We start from the raw sequence: 20,568 nt of genomic DNA on the forward strand, positions 1-20,568 counted from the left end.
TTCTCTCTTGTCCAGCAATAGAGCAGATGCAGAATTGAATATGAGAGAGGCAAATGTCTGGGAGGAGACAGGAGCCCCAAATAGGGGTTTCTGCTCCAAATTTATTGAGCTCACAAGATATTACCCACGTGGTGAACATGAAGAAAACAAGATCTTATATATGTGAATGTGGAGAAAACAATCAGATAGTAATCATTAACTTGTATGTGTAAAAAGCAAAGGGTCTGGGGGGCAAATGGAGTTTCTGATCAAAGTACAATGGTACATTGGTGTCAGATGGAAAGTAGTTTTACTTACGATCCTGTTACAATATTTCACTAGCTAACCTTTGGCGTTTTCACCCCATTGGTGGCAGCTTTCAGCCCTAAGCTTTTTTTCCTAACCCATTTATGTAAATAGCACCTATTTCCCTACAATAGCAAGGTATACTCTTTAATTTTGACCAAGTTGGTTTTAATTAACACTTTGTTTTTCTTTGCTTGTTAGTATAGGTAGCATTGAATATTTGCAAGTTACTGTAACAACACTGTATTCTGTATAATGAGCCTTTTTTTTTTTTTTTTTTTTTTTTTTCTTAAATCAGGGTGCTGTCAGGGGCAGAAACCACACCACTTATTTGTACAGAGATACCTTAACAGAATGTTAACTAGGTAACAGAAAGGATAAAAATAAAACTCTAAGGATCATGGAGAGAGAGACTTCCAGAAGCATCTACCAGCCCCAAGGGCTCTGAGACCGAAGGGAAAACCTAGAGATTTAAAGGAAGGGTCCTGTAGAACCAAAACTTGGAGCTCTGAGGAGAAGGCACTGTATGACTTGTGCTGGTGTCTGAGTTCAAAAGAGGGGTCCCTAGGGCTTGAGACCCAGACCTCGGAGGAATGGGTATTGATCAGTGCTGGGTGTCTTTCAATTGTGTATGATGGAAATAGTTCCACAGGTGTTGGGAAAACTATAAACGGGATTCACTTAGTACTATGGGGGAGGATCTGCTGTTGTAGGAGTGAAGAAATCTTTGGTGGGGTAATGCTTTTATGAAGCCTAAAGAATAAACTAGAAGGCACCAGTATCTTTTTCCTTCCCCAGAGTTGTGGTCCATCTTTAAACGCTCCCTTTTGGCAGAACCTTATAGGAAACCACCTGGCAAAGCACATGTGGTTTACAGAGTCCCAGTTCTAGCATCATTAAGGCAGATTGGGAAGAAGGGCTTGGGGTTTGGTTGGAGCTGAGAGGCAGTAACTTAATAACTTGTTCTGGCAAACCGCTAAGAATAAAATGTATAAAGAAATGTTTTTTTCAGATCTATTTTGCAGCTAGTGTTTATGTGATTTTAACAGAATGCTTACATTTCTAAAAGAAAAAACAATCCTGATTTTGTAAATTATGTGAAATTGTATTAAAAGTTGATATAAGATTCACAAATATTGCTTGCAGTTTAAATCTATTGCATTCATAGTCTCAGTTTGGATAATCTAGATAGTGAATACTGAGTCATGTACATCTGTTCAGTTCCTCAGTTTTGAATAGTAAGAGTGAGAATTCAGATGATGATGGATATGGTTTCTATCAAACAATAGAATCTTAAAAATTTAGCAGAATTTGTTTGGTTCCTGAGTTTGCATAAGATGGATTTGAATCCTGAGATGTACCTGTATTTTATTTCCAAGTACAGATTCAGTAAGAGCAAATGCTTACTGAAAGTAGAAACTCACCTTGAACATTTGCTTTATGTAGACAAGTCAACACATATGTGTACATAATTTCTTTCACATGTTGTAGCAATAGACTTATTATTTGGTTTGATTAAAGCAAAATAAAATTTGATGTTTCTTTAGACTTGTTCAAATGAGGTCCTTTCTGCATTTCTGAATTGCCTGGTAATTTTATAGGATTGAATTTTTATGATTCATATGTATATAAATTTTGGGACACTGGGTTATTCGTAGCACTATAAGTAGTTTCTGGTGACACTTCTACCTGAGATCTTGTCCTTTTGTTGTTGTGGGTTTTTTTTTTTTTTTTCTGCTTTTACCCTTTTTTTTGCACTTGCTTTTTCCTTTTTGTTATACCTCTCCCTTAAAGAGGATTATTGATCCAGGCTGTCTGTTTAGGATATACTAGGAAACACATAGGGATATTTTAGCACCAGTGAAGCTCATGTGTTAGCATCCCAGATGTATTTCCTATCCATCTGTTTCCTCATTTCTCTTCTCTTGATACTGTTGATCCTGCTGTTTTGCTATTTAGAATGGCCAGAGCAGGGTGGATTTATTTTAAGACCTCTTGCTGCCTTGTTTCTAGTAATAGGCTTGGTATTGATAAGGCAGCTCTGATATGTAGTCTTAGCATCAAGTAGCTACAGGTTTAAATCTCTGCCATATATTACTCATATGATCTTAGGAAGTTGTTTCACTTTTCCCAATTTTGCTATAATAGGGTTATTAATGCTTACCTTACTGGTCTGTTAAGATTCATGGGATTAAATGTATACATAAGTCACCTGGCATATTTTTTCCTCTTTTCTCTATTTCAATAGTAGGAAGCAAAGAGGTCATCATTTTTAGAATAAAAGAGGACAAATTGGTATCCTTTGCTGTCAGCTCAAGAACATGGTGGCGGGGGGTGGGGGGGTGGGATTTCTTTTCTCCCTTCTATCTCCCCTTCACTCTGAATTCGTAGATTCTAGAGTATCTACCAGTAGTGTTCAGGTTTGCAACTGGCCTTCAGGCTAAGGATGTTCGCTGACATTGAATGTCATATGTTTGTTATGTCTATAATTTTATGCTGTCAGGTCTCTCCCACACAGTGGCAAAAATAGCTTTTGCATGATCATGCCATAGTTTATCATTGTTACTATCTTTGAAAAATAAAAAAAAATTTTTTTTTAAATTAGTGAGCAGGGGAGAGGGGCATAGGGAGAGAATCTTTTTTTAAGTTTTTTTTTTTTAATTAAAAAAAAATTTTTTTTTTTTAACGTTTATTTATTTTTGAGACAGAGAGAGACAGAGCATGAACAGGGGAGGGGCAGAGAGAGAGGGAGACACAGAATCTGAAGCAGGCTCCAGGCTCTGAGCTGTCAGCACAGAGCCCGGCACGGGGCTCGAACTCACGGACCGCGAGATCGTGACCTGAGCCGAAGTCGGCCGCTTAACCGACTGAGCCACCCAGGCACCCCCTTTTTTTTTTTAAGTTTTTTTAAGTTTACGTATTTATTTTGAGAGAGACAGAGACAGCGTGAGTAGGGGAGTGGCAGAGAGGGAGAGAGGAAGAGAGAGAGAATCCCAAACAGGCTCTACACCAGCAGCGCACAGCCTGATGCAGGGCTCGAACTCATGAAACCATGAGGTCATGACCCCAGCTGAAACTGAGAATCAGACACTTAACTTACTTAGCCACCCAGGCACCCTGAGAGGGAAAGAATCTTAAGCAGACTCCATGCTCAGCACAGAGCCTGACTTGGGGCTCAGTATCATGACCCTGGGATCATGTCCTGAGCTGAAATCAAGAGTTAGACACAATCAACTGAGCTACCTGGTCGTCCCTCATTGTTACCACGTTTATCAAGCTTTTTGGGGAAATTGATAGAATCTGTTAATTTGCACGTTAGATGTGGCATATTCCAATTAAATGAGGAGTAATGAGAAATCCTCTTAATTTTGACAACTATGTAATTTTGACAAAATTTTCTAAGCTATATTTTGAACTTTTCTGGCTTAAAAACAAAAAAATTTTTAAAATGTTTGTTTATTTTTGAGAGAGAGACCAAGCATGAGCAGGGGAGGGGCAGAGGGAGAGAGGGAGACACAGAATCTGAAACAGGCTCCAGGCTCTGAGCTATCAGCACAGAGCCCGACATAGGAATGGTGAGATCATGACCTAGGCTGAAGTTGGACTTTTAACCAACTGAGCCACCCAGGCGCCCCTCTGACTTATTTTTTAGAGCTGTACTGTCTGATATAGTAGCCACTAGCCTCATGTGGCTGTTTAAATTAATTAAAAATAAAAAGAAGAAAAATCAGTTCCTTAGGCACGCTAGCCACATTTTAAGTGCTCAGTAGCTACACATGGCTAGTGACTATCCTACTGGATAGCACATGTACTTTTCCATTGTTGCAGGAAATTCTGTTGGACTGTGCTGGCCTGGAGTATACGAAATGTAATTTAATCTTTGATCTAAAATGACCGAATATCCTAGAGCTTCCATTTCTGAGCATTAGGCGTTGAAGAGTACCATTGATCAGTCATTGACTTAAGGACATATTATTACAAGTTACTTTTGTGACTGAATATTGACTTTGGAAGCTAGCATTTATGGTGTTCTTACTACTAGACCAAGCATTATTTAAGCATTTTAAAGTATATAAATTAAATCCCCTCCCAACAGCTCTATGAAGTTGGTACCATTATCTTCATTTCACAAATGAGGAAATGGAAATACAAAAGTTGAGCTTAACTGAAGCACATGCAGTGAATTAGTGGACAGAGCTGGGATTCATATTGTAGGTCTTGCTCCAGTACCCATGCTCTTAATCACGAAGTTCTGCCTCTTGGTTGTCATTATTTATCATCATTTGAGGCTTTTTCTTAAAATGAAGGCTGTAAAAAAAAATCCACTTAATTGAGGATATTATAAAAAATAGTTGTAAAAGGGAAATATGAATGCAGGAAACTGGAAAAAAGTGACAGAAAACTGGTGATTTAATTTTGAAATCCATTGTCTAAAATTGAAAAAATGTTTTTATGAAAAGCATCAGCTTTTTTTATGGGGAGATGGTAGAGGAATTTGAGTTGTCATGAATTCATATACATATGGGGGAAATAATATAAGAGATAATAGGGAATAAAAAGTATCAGTGGGTATACTGGCAAAGTAAAAGAGTTAAATGTAAAATCTGTGCCTGTCAACAGTGTATATGGTATAAAAAAATACTGAAAAATAAAAAAGAAATATGATTTGATTTATGATTTAGTAAGCTTATTTTAGTCAAGCTTTGCTTGGCTGCAAGTAAAAGAAACCAGCACTGGATACATCAAAAAAGAAAAGGAATTTATTTATGGAGAATACAGGGGTGTTTCACAGAACCCAGGGATAGCTGGATCTCTTGAGGAAATAGAACTTAGGTTCTTAGGAAACTAGGCAGTATACTCTCTTCTCTGTTGCTTTTCTCTGTAATTTATTTCTTCATTTATGCAAATAAGCTTTCTTTGTCTTTCGGGCACATGGTCATCCCATACCTCTCAAGTTCATAGCTTCTTCATTCAAGATACCAGCCCAGACCACTTCAGTCCTAATTCTGAATTCCTAAGGAAGAGAATTCAGGTGAACAATTTAGGTCAAATATCAACCCTGGTTTTCATCCTTTAATTTGTTGTAGTACTCATACAGATATGGTGTAAAGAAGACTTTCAGGGCTCTGGGGGTGGAGACAACTCCGAGAAAGGGCATGGTGAGCTAGGCAAAATACTACAAGGAGTGTCTGATACAAAGCAGCATGTATCCTGTGTTGAGTGAGAAGAGTTAGGATTTCAAGAGAGGATGTTTTTAGGATTCAGACCCTTTCCTAATAGTCATGTGGGTAATAAATTGAAGACTGGATTTCTACCTTCCTTTTGGAACAGAGTATCCTTAGAATTGTGGATTTGGAATTGGACTGTTACCCCAGTTCTGTTTATTTGACAGATACATATTGAATCCATACTCATTATGTGCTTATTAGCATTCAAGATTGTCATAGAAACAACAAAAGAAAAGGATAGCAGAAAGATGACTTTGCCCCATACTGATGCTTACTTGAGAGCCTAAGGGATAGGTGCTGATGGACAGGTCCCTGTTGAAGGTTATGGTACAGAATGGAAATTTTAAGCATAGGAAACCATTTCCTCACAGTTAACACTCTTTCCACTCCCCTTCCCTCCCCCTCTCCCCCCCCCCCCCCCCCCCGCCCAACTTGGAGAGTGATATATTAGCTATGTAAGAAGGTATAAAAAAGATAATTCGTGGAGGTTATGGAAAGATGACGCTATTTGAGTGAGTAGAGCCTGAGAAAAATACAGTGCTTACTTTATTACAGGTAGGCCTATAGATAATTCAAAAAATAAAAACCTGAGAAGCCCATGTATTGTAATCAGATTAATGGATTAGAAGCCATATAAAGTGGGGATAATCACTCATGCTTTACTGTATAGCACAGATACAGTTATTTTTGTTATTGATAATCAAGACAAAACTTACGGGGTTTAAATTCATAAAAGGAAGATATTACTGCTTTTCAAATTGATTTTAGATATTTAATGGGTATAGAGTGGTATCTCACTTGTGATTTTAATTTGTTTTTTCCTATTGACTAATGATGTGTTGTACATCTTTTCATGTGCTCATTGACTACTTGTATGTCTTTATTCATACCTTATGCACATTTTAAAACCGTGTAGTTTGTTGTCTTATTGCATTGTAAGAGTTCTTAAAATATTCTGGGCACAATTTTTTTGGTTAGAGCAAAAAAGTTTTTAAATTTTTTCTTCCAGTTTACTTTTTCTTTGTGATTTACTCAAAATCACTACACACACACACACACACACACACACACACAGTAAAACCTTGGATTGTGAGTAACTTGTTCTGTGAGTATTCTGTAAGACCAGCAAACATTTCTAGTAAATTTTAACTTGATAAAGGAGCAATGTCTTGCAGTATGAGTAGTATGTGACGTTGAATGTCACATGATCACAACTGAGCCAGTGGTTCTTCTCTCTCTCTCTTGCTGTGGGACTGTGGGTGATTGTCTCCCTTGCTTGGATGCTGGTCTCAGGCCAAGGTATTTGGCAGAAATCTGATTTTTCAGAATGTTGGAAGGTGTCCACATCTGGCATTAGTGTATTTTTGGTCACTTTAATGCACCTATGGACAGTCCTTTGCTTTTCCACACAAGAGTAAGCTTAGGATTGCTTTGCTTCATTCTAGGTCAGGCTGCCTGCAGATATAGACTCTTTGCTCTGCTGCCTTATTGCCAGTTACATTAAATACAGTATATGACAAGAGTTTATTAATACTGTACTATAGTCAACATCTGTGAGAGTGTATACAATGGCCCCCATACAGAAAAAGGTTGAAAAAAAAAGGTGGTAAGAAGAAGAAAATGATTATGATGGAAGTTAAGGAAATCGTGAAGTATGAATGAGAGTGGCTGAAATTGCAAGATTTTAGAAGTCTACATCGACCATTTGCACAATATTAAAGAAGAAATAAGGGGGCTAGATGCAGCAAAATATCAAAGCAATGGCCACGTGTTCTGGAAGGTGTAGAGAAGTTACTTCTGGTTTGGATAAATGAGAAGCAAGTAGCAGGTGATACCATGAGAGAGAATTTCATCTGCAGTAAGGCAAAGGCCTTGTACACCAGCCTTGTAAGTAAACCACCATGTACGTCAACAGAAAAGGAACAAGGCTTCAAGGCAAGCAGGGGATGGTTTGATAACTGTAAGAGGAGAAATGGCATCCAAAGTGTTGTGAGGCACAGAGAGCCTGTGAATTTGGACACTAAGGCAGCTGAGGTGTTCACTACTGAGTTCCAGAAGCTCATGGTTTCTGAGTGATACTGGCTGGAGTAAGTTTTTAACTGCGAGGTGACAGTTTTTTTGGAAAAAGATGCCAAAGAGGGCCTACTTTACAGAAGGAGAGAATACAATACCCCATCACAAGCCCATGAAAGACTGTCTCACTCTCTTGTGCTAATGCAAGCGGTAATTTAAAAGTCAAGCCCTTGCTCATCTATCATTCTGAGAATCCACAAGCCTTCAAGAAATGCAAGGTGCAGAAGAGCCAGCTAAATGTTATATTGAGGTCCAACAGTAAGACTTGGGTCACTTGTGTCTTGTTCATTGAGTGGATCAACAAGGTCTTTGGTCCTGCAGTGAAGAAACACCTTTTAGAAAAGGTGCCACTTGAAGCCTTGCTGGTTATGGATAATGCTCCTGCTCATCCTCCAGGCTTTGAGGATGACTTACTGGAGGAATTCGAGTTCATTAAAGTCAAGTTCTTTCTTCCCAGCACCACTCCAGTCCTCCAGTCCTTCTAACTTTAAAAAGCTTTACACCAAAGCACTATTTCACTGATGCTTCAAGGTGACCTAAGGAACAAACCTTACCCTCCGAGAGTTTGGAAAAATAATTTCTACATTGTGAACTGTCTCAAGGTCCTCAGTAAAGCCTAGGATGGGATCAGCAAGAGAACCCTCAATTCTTCTTGGAGAAAACTGTGGCCTGATTGGATTCTTGGACATGACTTAGAGGGGCTTACTCATGGATAGGAGCTGCCAGTTGTCAATGAAATTATATTCTTAGGGAAGACCATGGGACTGGAAGTGAATGAAGACGATATTCAAGAGCTGGTGGAGGGGGGTGCCTGGGTGGCTCATCGGTTAAGTGTCCGACTCAATTTTAGCTAAGGTCATGATCTCATGGTTCATAAGTTAAGCCCTCTGCCAGGCCCTGTGTTGGCAGTGTGCAACCTGCTTGGGATCCTCTCTTCTCCCTCTCTTCTCCCTCTCTTCTCTCTGCTCTCTCCCCCGCTTGTGTTCTTTCTCTCTCTCAAAAATAAATATTAAAAAGAAAAAGAAGAGTTGGAGAGGAACATGGCCAGGAGCTGACAAACTGATGGATCTGTATCATGAGCAACAGCAAGAGGTTATCGACGAGATCTCATCTGCAGAGGAGGAGGAGAAAAAGGCAGAGGAATCCCTCACTTCAAATGAGATTAGGGAGATGTGTAAAATGTGGGAAACAGTTCAAAATCTTGTAGAAAAGCACCACCCGAATAAGGCTTTAGCAATGTGAGAAATGAGTCTGTTTAAAGACAATGCAATGTCACATTTCCGTGAAATCCTCAAAAGGAAATAAAAGTGTCATTGGATAGTTCCTTTAAAAGTTGCATGGAAAGAAAAAGATTCCATTGAACCAATAGGTAGCAGTGATTTTGTTAGTGCTAGTGAAAGTCGTCCTGCACAATAATCCTCCTCTCTCTTGTTTCCCTCACACCAGCCACAAAGGTTTTCAAAGGTAAGTGCAGGTTAATTTGTTTAGCTTTCTTTATATTTTGTATTTTCTTTATTTTTTTGTATTATATTACAGTATTGTAATCGTTTTTATATGAATATTTTTGGGTTGTAGAACAAATCATCCTAGTTTCCATTATTTCTTAAGGAGAAATTTGCTTTGATGTACAAGTGCTTTGGATTACAAGCATGTTTCTGGAACGAATTGTGCTCACAAACCAAGGTTTTACGGTATATATATTTAAAACAGCTTTATTGAGATACAGTATGATTTGATAAGCTTGCCCCCCCCCCCATAAAATTATTACCACAACATAACCATCACTCCCAAGTCCCTGTATGGTTCTTGTCACTTTTTGCAAGATATCAACTGATCTGCATTTCTGTCCCTATATGTATATTTGCATTTTCTCAAGTTGTATAGAAATGGAACTGTATAGTATATATTTTTTTATTTGTCATCTTCTTTAATTTAGCATAATTACCTTGAGATTCACCTGTGTCTCTGCATGCATCAATAGTTCATACCTTTTTGTTCCATTGGATATGTGTACAACATTTACCTGTTGATGTATATTTGGATTGTTTTCCAGCTTTAGCTATTACAAATAAAAATGCTGTGAACATTTATACGTGTGTCTTTGGACATATTATCTATTTTGGGTAAATACCTGGGAATTAAATGACAGGATCACATGGTAGGTTTATGTTTAAGAAACTGTCATACTGGTTTTGAAAGTATTGTACCATTTTACATTCTCACCAGCAGTGTGTGAGAATTCCAGTTGCTCCATATCTTTGGCAACACATGGTATGGTCAGTCTTTTAATTTTAGCCATTCTAATAGGTATGTAGTGATAATCAGTGTAGTTTTAATTTGCGATTCCTTAATGATTAATGATGTTGAGCATCTTTTCATGTGCTTCTTCTTTACCATCTTATATCTTTTTTTTTTTTTTTTTTTTAAATTTTTTTTTCAACGTTTTTTATTTATTTTTGGGACAGAGAGAGACAGAGCATGAACGGGGGAGGGGCAGAGAGAGAGGGAGACACAGAATCGGAAACAGGCTCCAGGCTCCAAGCCATCAGCCCAGAGCCCGACGTGGGGCTCGAACTCACGGACCGCGAGATCGTGACCTGGCTGAAGTCGGACGCTTAACCGACTGCGCCACCCAGGCGCCCCCTCTTTACCATCTTATATCTTCTTTGTTGAAGTATCTGTTCAGATCTTCTGCCCTCCCACCTCCCTCCCTTTATCTCTTCTCTTCTCTTCTCTTCTCTTCTCTTCTCTTCTCTTCTCTTCTCTCTTTTTCATTTTTTCTTTTTCCTTTCTTTTCTCTTTTTCATCTTTTCTTTCAGTAGACTTTATTGAAGTCCATTGCCTCTATACTGAGGCAGAAGATCGTGTCTACATAAGCACAAGTCATAACATTTCACAACTTCTAAAACGAATGTCAACCATTACAGCAATCATGCATATGCCGATAATCACATTTTAGAAGCATTTCAACCATTTCTAAAGAAATGCTTATAACATTGTTATATATAGAACTACTTTCAATGAACTGCAAAACACTGCTCGACTTTTCCCATAGGAGCTAAACTGTCAACACAAAAGGGAGACATAAATATTTAAATCTTTTGCCCATTAAAAAAAAAATTGGGTGTTCTTTATTATTACTAAGTTTTGAGAATACAAAGGACTTGAGATACAAGTCCTTCTTAAGATACATGCTTTGTATTTTGTTCCAGGCCGTGGCTTGTCTTTTCATTCTCCTAACGGTGTCTTTTGAAGAACAGAAATTTTTAATTTTGATATAGTTCAACTTACCAGTTTTCTTCTATGAATTGTGATTTTTTTTCATGTCTTATCTGGGAGATATTTGCTTAACCAAATGTTACAAAGATTTTCTCTCATGATTTTTTCTAGAAGTTTTATAGTTTTAGCTTTTACATTTCTGTAATTCAGTTTATAGGTTTTTGTTTATGATATGAGATAAGGGCCATTGCATGTTTTTTCATACAGATAGATAACCAGTTGTTACAGCATCATTTTTTGAAGTTTTTCCTTTCCTAACTTGTCTTGGTACTTTAATCAAAAATCAGTTGGCCAGGAAACAAGTAAGTGAAAGGGATTAAGAGGTAGAGAATACCAGTTATAAAATAAATGAATCATGGAGATGAAAAGTACAGTATAGGAAATATAGTCCATAATACTGTAATAATGTTAATATTGGTGATTATACTTGGTGAGCATTGAGTAACATACAGAATTGTTGAATCACTATGTCGTCCACCTGAAACTATTATAACATTGTATGTCAGCTATACTTCAGTAATGATAATAATAAATCAATTGACCATATAGGTGTGGGTCTATTTTTGGACCCTGTTCTGTTGATTTATATATCTATCCTTTCACTGAGACCATTTGTCTTGATTATTGTAGTTTGTGTGTATGTTTTAATTATTGCAGTTTTACAGTAAGTCTTGAAATCTGGTAGTTTTAAGTACTCTGTTGAGAAAAGAACCTGATAACCCAGTATCTGCTTAGTGGTGGGTTAAAAGGGTAAAGAAAAACTTTCATATTTATAAATTGCCAAATAAATTTTTAGAAGATGGTAAAGAACTGTGGTTTTTTTGAGCACATGGAAGTAGTTTATGGAAGTAGTTTATTCCATTAAGAAAAGATTGTGATGATTTATGGAAGAAATTGCCATGCTTGATGAAAAGAAAAAGGATAAAGTCTGTGTTAAAGACCGCAAAGCTGAGAAACTTTGAAGTGATGATGATAGGAAACAAAAAACAAAAACAGAAATGTAAGGTCTTTAGGAGCTAATAGTAGAATAAGCAAGGTAAGTCTCTAGGCAGAGAGATTCCCCTAGAGTCTAATAAAGTTTGAGCTGCAGTATCTTTTTATAGATTACTAGTAAACATTTTACCCTAAACAGCACTGGGATGTCTGTGGAAGTTAATCCTCTTCAGACCATCTCACGCCATGGAATGATAATCAGTATTGATGTATTATGTGCACTGATAATGTTTGATTGATGTGATCTTACAATAGAAGGTCTGTATTTAGATTTTAATAGTTTGATCAGTTGACTCATGGTGAGATTCCCTTAGATTCTAGCTTAACTCATTCTCACTTATTTTTCTGAATTACCTCAACGAATATGCCTTTGACTGGTATAGTTCTGTAATTTTCTTCTTCATTGATTATTGTTTAAAACTTTTTTTTAATGTTTATTTATTTTTGAGACTGAGACAGAGCATGAGCGGGGGAGGGGCAGAGAGAGAGAGGGAGATGCAGAATCCGAAGCAGGCTCCAGGCTCTGAGCTGTCAGCACAGAGCCCGACGCGGGGCTTGAACTCATCAACCGTGAGATTATGACCTGAGCCGAAGTCAGACACTCAACTGACTGAGCCACCCAGGTGCCTCATTGATTGTTTTAAAGTTTAGAATTGGGTGTCCTCTTCACACAGATCCCTCCCTCTCTACCCTTTAAAATTTTTGGTCCATTTCTTATGAAAACTGAAGTCTGTTGTGTAAGACTCAGTCTGATTTTTCTTTTAACCTAGCCATACTTGAAGTTATAACCAGGAGTCTAAAAGTAGACATTAGAAGAATACATTTATGATACTCTGAGAACATCTCTAATTCAAGTAGTCTATACTTATTACAGACATTTCCTACTGTTAAACAGCTGTATGTCAGATTGCTTATTTAAGACTTACAGGAAATTTAGAGGTTGATTTTTGGCCTTTTCAAGTTTTGTGCATCTCATGAAAGGCCTGATGTTACCTACCTGTTGTGGCCAGGGAAACTTAAGTGATACTGGACGTTTTTAAAAATCCACGACATGGATGAAAGGCCTGATGTTCCCTACCTGTTGTGGCCAGGGAAACTTAAATGATACTGAACATTTTTAAAAATACGCAACGTGGAACTGAATTCAACTAAATTTGTTGTATGCTGTGCACTACAGAGACTTCACTGACCAAGGGGAAAACAAGCAAGGTGTCTTTTTCTTTTTTAAAGGTTTCTAATAGTTGTCATTTGTTGAATGTCTACTGTATGCCAGGCATTAAGTGTGTGTTAGGGTGTTCCACATATTTTTTGTCATTTACAACTCAAAGCAAATCTGTGAGGCTTACAGGTTTGTTTGACTTGTTCGAGGATGCAGTTAATAAGTGGAAGAGTGAAAATTCAAGCTTTTTGAGTGACTTGAAAGCTCTTTTTTCATTACATTGTAATATATTAGAAACTGATCTTTAGTCTTTAAGTTAATAAGTTATTATAACATGGTTCTTAAATTGTTTGGTCTCTCAAAAATTATTTAGTATCCACAAAGCTTTTGTTTGTGTGTTTTATCTATCAAATTTTATTATGTTAGGAATTAAAACTAAGAAAAAATTAAAACACTTGTTAATTTACAAAGATACAACAGTAAGCCCATGATAACGTGCTTTAAGAAACATTAAGTGTATTTTGCAAAACAAAAAAAGTAAGAAGTTTGGCATTGGTTTTACATTTTTGCAAATTTTAAAAACTGGTTTAATAGAGATAGCTGGATTCTCATCTCCGCTTCTGCATTCAGTCTGATGTGATATCACCCATCACATAGCATTTGAAAAGCTCATCAGAGGACGAGAATGAAAAAGGCAGGTAACATCTTATAATGAAAATTGTTTTGACCTTTCAGATTCCCTGAAAGGGTGTCTGTATCACACTTTGAGGACCAGCTGAATCATAGACCTCACGTGTAAAAGTTCAGGCTGTTTCTTCAGCATTTTCTGTGCATCATACTTAACACTAAATGATAAGATGGGATTAGCTTCCCAATGTTAGCCCTCTGCCAGCACTAATGCCAAACTACTTGTGTAATGTTGTATGGTAGGTTGAAGCAGTATGGTTGTAGAGAGGTCAGGATAAATGTACACTTAAGACAGGATGAGCCAGTGAATACGTGTTATTCAGAGGACTTTTACTGTATGTACATTTTATATATGTGTTTTAAACTAAGTGTAAGGACTATTAATAGCAGATTCTGTCTGGATTTTTAAAAAACAGCTGCAAAGATGGCTTTGGGGGTTCTTGTGTTAAAGGCATTAGTGTTCATCAGTCTGTCGGACTACTCAGATTCCAGTAAGTAAGTGAGATTTAAATGCAAAATATAGTATTTACTTAATGACAGAATGTAGTTGAGTGGTTAATGTCCAAAAATACTTATTTTTCCTTCCTACATTGTAGAGCAGAAGATACCTAAGATGAGAGTTACACATATAGCATGAAAATATTTTTTAATGTTTATTTATTTTTGAGAGAGACTGAGCACGAATGGGAGAGGCACAGAGAGAGAGAGAGAGAGAGAGAGAGAGAGACGGAATCTGAAGCAGGCTACAGGCTCTGAGCTGTCAGCACAGAGCCTGATGCGGGGCTTGAACTCAAGAACTATGATATCATGACCTGAGCTGAAGTCGGATACTTAACCTACTGAGCTACCCAGGTGCCCCTAAAAATATCTTTTGATTGCATGATCCCTAAGTTTGTACACTGAGTGGAGCTAGAACTATGAGTATAGCTTGTATAAATTTAAAATACAGTTTTATGAATTTAAGATTCTATTTGGAGCAATTTGAGAGAAGGGCAGTAAGTATATTAGGGCTTCAAATTCCGGTCCTGTTGGAGAAGTTCTGGACTTGAAACTTACAGGAAAAGGAACACAAGATGTGTCAATACTGTAAAATATGTGAAGCATCATCATGAATAGAACTCTGACCAGTTCTAATTTTCCAAGAGAGAATGTAAAGAAATTTTCTTCTGTGTAGCAAGGGAGATACAGATTAACCTGTTAAAACTTTTAATTTTTTTTTTCATTTTCTTTTTATATATATTTTTTAATTTGAAAGAACATGAGCAAGGGAGGCAGTGTGGGAGAGAGAGAATCCCAAGCAGGCTCCATGCTCAGCACGGAGCCTGATGCAGGGCTTGATCCCATGAGCCTAGGATCATGACCTGAGTCAAAATCAGGAGTTGGATGCTCAGCTGAGTGAGCCACCCAGGCACCCCAAAACTTTTAATTTTTTAAATATTTATTTTTATTTAGTGTTAATTTAAATGTTTTATTTATTTGTGTGTGTGAGAGAGAGAGCACACACACAAAAGGGGAAGGGGCGGAGGGGGTGGGGGACAGAGGATCCGAAGTGGGCTCTGAGCCTGATGCAGGGCTCAAACTCATGAACGGTGAGATCATGACCTAGCTGAAATTGGACAAGTCAACTGACTGAGCTACCCAGGTGCCCCTGTTTATTTATTTTTAAGTAATTTCTGTGCCCAACATGGGGCTTGAACTCATGACCCCAAGATGAAGAGTTGCATGCTCTACCACCTGAGCCATAGGTGCCCTTGGCTAGTTTAAACTTAAAAAACAAAAACAAAAACAAACCCCAAAACGAACCACCTCCCCCCCCCCCCCCCCAACCACCATGAGTTATATACCTTAAGACAGGTATATAATTGAGTAAATTGTGAACTTTTCTTCCCTTGGAGATCTTAATATTGTTGGTCTCCAAGATGGGTAATACCAGGACTTAAAAAAAAAAATGATCCAATGAAGTTCTTTTTCATCTCTGATTTTATGATAAATACTCTGAAATCACATTAGTTTTTACAAATGGTGGTTGTCTCACTACTAAATCCCCCAGAATTTTGCGTTAGTGAATATTCTTGGAATTTTAGGGGGAAAGAGAAGTTGAGAAAGTCAAGAGTTTTGGATAGTTCACTGTGTATTGGATTCCCTCTCCTCAATTATGATTCCTTCACCTGTATTTACACTTGAAACCACTGAGGATTTTTCAGTTTATCTTTTAAAAAGGCCATAAACTTAGAAAGTTTAAAGCTTCAGTTATTCATACCTTAGTGGAGATTAGTTTGATGCTGTCCATTTTTCTCCTAAATGGAGCAGAGATCACTGTTTTGAAAAGATGGGAGTTTTTACTAGAAAAGAAGAACAAGTAATTAATTTTGGAGTTTATAACACCAACCTTGGGGACCAGTATTAGAGACTTAGGACATATGAGATGGGAGATCCAAGGAATAGAAGGTAGTTAGAAGTATGCCATATATAAACCATATTGAAATTTTGTCAGGAACAAGCTGGTCCTGCACCAGGAAAATGGTAAATCTTATTTCTTTTTTTTTTTTTTTTCCTGGGTAACTCCTTTTTCTCTCTGCTGCAAGATGTCCAACTGGGGCTTTTATACTCTAAGAACTGTCGACCTAGAATTCCTTTATGGAATAAGTAGGATTTTGTGGGCTGCTGCAGGAGTCATCTTATCACCTTATTTTATGGGGAAAAGTATGTTCTCAATTCTCATATACAGTCTACAAACAAAAATTTTAAATGTAATCCTTTCTGGGTCACTTTAGTGTATGAATGAGGGGCTCATTTCCATTGAGGTTGCTAAATGATTGTTGTGTCATTTAGGGCATGTAAGTCTAAAACCACTGAGTAAGAGTGATAACCATTTAAAATTTAGAAAATTCTGGAGCACCTGGCTAGCTTAGTTAGTGTGACTCTTGATCTGGGGTCTTGAGTTTGAGTCCCATGTTGGGTGTAGAGATTAAAATAAAATAAAATCTAAAAAAAAAATTAAAATTTAGAAAATCCTGAAGAGTATGAATTTGATCATAAAAATCGAGTGTGGACATTTATTGAGTGATTATTGACTATAAGTTAGAAACTATTCTTTTTTAAGTTTATATATTTTGAGAGAAAATGAGAGCAGGAGAGGGGCAGAGAGAGAGAGAGGGAGAGAGAGAATCCCAGGCAGGCTCTGCAACAGTTAGCACAGAGCCCACCGTGAGGCTCTGAGCCACCCACGTGCCCCTCTTTGAAACTATTCTTCGTGCTTTGTGTGTGTTAATTCATTTAATCCTCACAGCAATACTTTGGGTTTGGTACTATTTTTATCCTCATCTTACAGATGAGGAAACTGAGGCATAAAGAGGTTAATTTACTTGTGTAAGGTCACATAGCTGAAAGTGGGAGAGTTAGGAATCTAATCCAGGCAGACTTGCTCAAGAACCTGTGTTCTTAATCACTAAGTCTTATCTTTTCCACTTTGCTGAAATTGAACTAAGAGTAGAAACTTTGATTTTGCTGGTATATGAAAACTAAAGTAACACCAGCTACTTTTGCTTGGAAATAAATTATTTCATTTGTAAGTTAAAATTTAATTTTATGTCAGGGAGTCTGGGTGGCTCAGTCGGTTAAGCATCTGACTCTTAATTTCGGCTCAGGTCATGATCTCATGGTTTGCTGTGCTGGCATATGGAGCCTGCTTGAGATTCTCTCTCCCCCAGTGCCCCCTCCACCCCCCGACTCTCTTGTGCTTGCTCTCTCTCAAAATAAATAAATAAACTTAAAAAAATTAATTTCATGTCATATGGTTATAGAATGTAAAGTCAATTTATATTGGATTATTTTATTTCTTTTTAGGTTTCCACTACAAATCTGCCCCTGTGAGTACATAAATATTCATATGTACTCTTCCTCCTGTATCTTGAACTTACTTGCTCTTTTCCCAAGGGAGACAACCCAGAGTTTCATCCAGTTACTATAATTAGCTCAAGATCCAAGCTCTATAGCTGCAGTCTCTTTCATTAGATCCTGGTGTGGCTTCTTGTGGTTCAAAGATCTATAAACCAAAGATGAGTTGTCTGTATTCTACCTAATACATAGTTGTGTAGAAGGAGTAAGGATAACAGCAATAAAAACTTATTCAGAAAAGAGGATAACAGGTAACACTCAACAGTCATTAATGCATTATAAAATCTTACTGGGTAAGAATGACAGTGACTCCCTAACAGTGTAATAAATTTCTTGATTTTGCTCTTTGATAGGGCCTCTATTGTCCCTTGTGCCCTATGAAAGATCCTACCTTGTCCATTATCTTCCATGGCCACATCTGAGATGGATATTATTGAAGATGCCCTTTCTGGGAAATGTGCAGCTTTTATAGCTCACTTCTTATTGATGGGCTTGGGTATTATTTTGGAAACAGAAGAGCTTTTGTGTCTAGTCTCTTTCTCTCCCCCTACCCTCCATACAGTTATTTTAAAATACTTCGTAGGCTTTTTGCCGTTTTGATCTAAAGTATCTGCCAAGACAGTTTTTCAGTGTGAAGACTGTGGCCTTTGTGCTCCATTTACCCCAGGAATTTCCAATCTTGTTTTGGTGCTATGGAACCCCTTTAACAGTCTGGTGAAACCTGTGGATCTGTTTCAGAATAATGTCTCAAAATTCACAAAATAAAATACTTAGGATTACACAGGAAACTGATTCTGTTGAAATATGGTTGGCAAAATATTAACTTGAAAACGTCATAATATCTGTGCTTTTAACACTTGAAATAAAAGATCTAGTGGCAAGTCTAATACAGTAGCGTAATTTTAAAGTAGTTGACTTTAATAGTTGAGATTCTGCAACATTTGCATGTGATAGGAATATATTTGTTATTTTTATTGGTGGCAGAAGTCACAAGTACTGTTAATGCTACTATGATTTGTTGTCTGACTTCATAATTCAAGGGGATGCTAAATTTCAGTCACAAGTTAGTGGAAATGAAGAGTATTTTTTCCCCCGTTCAAGTTCATTGACCTCTTCTGGGTTCTGAAGAAATGATGGTTCTGATGAGGCCATTTGAAACAGTGGTGGAAATCGTGGGTGGAAAGACAACACCCTTACATCATTGCTTTTGTGTGGCAAGGCACCAGTCTTCTCTATTGCCAAGGCTGCAGTTTTGCAGCTACCATTCAATTACTTCACTTTGCTTCTTCAGAAACAGTTGGTGTTTTTTCAGCTATGCAAAGCTTTAAATTATGGGAGTGTTAGTTTAAATTGCAGGCCATAGGGAGTTACCTCCCTTAGCAAATCTGCATTTTCTCCATCTCTGCTTGCAACTCTAATCGAAGTTTATTTTATTTCTCTTACAACTTTGTTCTAAGTGACCGGAGGGAGCCAACACATGCCAGCATTCTAAAATTTTCCTGTATTTCTCTCCTTGCTCTAGCTTCATTTGGTATATGGTTTGCTTTCTAACTTCTGTAGATGACCAAATTTGACCAAATCCTTTTCATTCTTTAATAAGGTCACTAGCTTTCCAGCCTGCAATATCAGAGTTATTGTTTGCCTCATCAACTCCTGCTTTAAGAGTATCTTATTTTAGGTTCTATTATTTGTGTCACCCCACTTCATGTCCCAAATTTCATGTTTGTTAATAATTGAATTCATCTGCTGATAGATATCTTTTTGTAGTAGTTTCACACAGAAGAAGTCTGGAAGGTAGGCAGTTCAGGGCTCAGATGGCAGCTTCACAATTGCTTCACAAAAAAATCAAGGACCCAGATCTCTTCTCTCTGCTCTCATATCCTCAGTGTGTCACTTCCATTTTCAAAGATCACCTTGTGATCCAAGCTGACTTCTGGAGCAATAGCTACTGTGTCCACATTTCAGAGAGGAGGAACGGTAAGAGGTACAATGCCATCCAGAATGAAAGGTTGTATTCCTAAGGAAGAAGGTAAAAACAGATGTTGGGTGGCGGTTAGTAGTTTTCTGCCATAGACCTTGCTTCCGGTTGTCTTAGGTGCTAAGATGCTGTAACAGGAGTTATATATTTAAAAAAATATATACATATACATATACATATACATATACATATACATATACATATACATACCTTGAAATGCCTGTGACTAGAAGTACTCCTGCGGTTATTACAAGGATTTCTTTTGAGTTTTCACTTGCTCAGTTTTTCTTATGAGTAAATCTTTGTTACGATTTTTCTTAAGTCTTTTAAGATGAAATGCCACATGCTAGGAAGAGTGCAAGGATTCAGGAATATCTAGATCACGACATCATTATCCTCATTGTTCTTATTTTATTTTCCTTGGTGTTTTCTTCTTACCTTTATTTAGGAAGCCAGCAATATCTCTACCCACTTCCCCCCTTTTTGATACTGTTGAAAACTTGAAAACTTACCTGAGTAATCCTTGGTTACTTCTTGGGAGTTAGGGAAGTTGCAGAGGGAGGCCAAGCAATGTGCTAAAGTAGCTAGCAAGCGTATTTGGTATCGTATCAGTGGCGGTGTTTCATAAAGTGGGATTAGAACCCTCTCCTCTCCCCCCATTTCATGACTTAATGTTGAGTTGTCATATCTTTAAAAACTGTTTTTTAAATCTTTATTATTTTTGAGAGAGAAAGAGAGACAGTGCAAGCGGGGGTGGGGCAGAGAGAGAGAGGGAGATACAATGTGGAGCAGGCTCCAGGATCTGAGCTGTCAGCACAGAGTCCAATGCGGGACTCCAACTCCAGAACTGCAAGATCATGAGCTGAAGTCCAATGCTTAACCGACTGAGCCACCCAGGCAACCCTGAGTTGTTGTATGTTGATGCTGTTTTACATTTTCATTTTATGCAGAAAAGATTTCTTACGGAACTTTTTTTAAGTAATAAATAT

General features: G+C 37.5%; 1 protein-coding gene and 2 long non-coding RNA genes across 7 annotated transcripts in view; 1 reads left to right on the forward strand and 2 right to left on the reverse strand.

Annotated features, from left to right (window-relative positions):
* Nucleotides 1–20,568, forward strand: part of FOXJ3 (forkhead box J3) — a 147,312-nt gene that overhangs the window by 25,577 nt on the left and 101,167 nt on the right. The gene's annotated exons all lie outside the window — the stretch shown is intronic.
* On the reverse strand, nt 5,153–18,082 carry LOC132673486 (uncharacterized). Its single transcript, XR_009608077.1, has 3 exons — nt 17,993–18,082; nt 15,965–16,046; nt 5,153–5,299 (listed from the first exon to the last, which is right to left on the reverse strand). It is a non-coding gene; the product is annotated as an uncharacterized LOC132673486 (long non-coding RNA).
* LOC132673484 (uncharacterized) overlaps nt 18,499–20,568 on the reverse strand; it is a 30,584-nt gene continuing 28,514 nt past the window's right edge. For both annotated transcript variants that reach the window (XR_009608074.3, XR_009608075.3), the window contains exon 4: nt 18,499–19,618. This is a non-coding gene — a long non-coding RNA (uncharacterized LOC132673484). The remainder of the gene's footprint in view (nt 19,619–20,568) is intronic.

This window comes from Panthera onca, chromosome C1, assembly GCF_046562875.1.
Source record: "Panthera onca isolate mPanOnc1 chromosome C1, mPanOnc1 haplotype 2, whole genome shotgun sequence".
Classification (NCBI taxonomy): Eukaryota; Metazoa; Chordata; class Mammalia; order Carnivora; family Felidae; genus Panthera; species Panthera onca.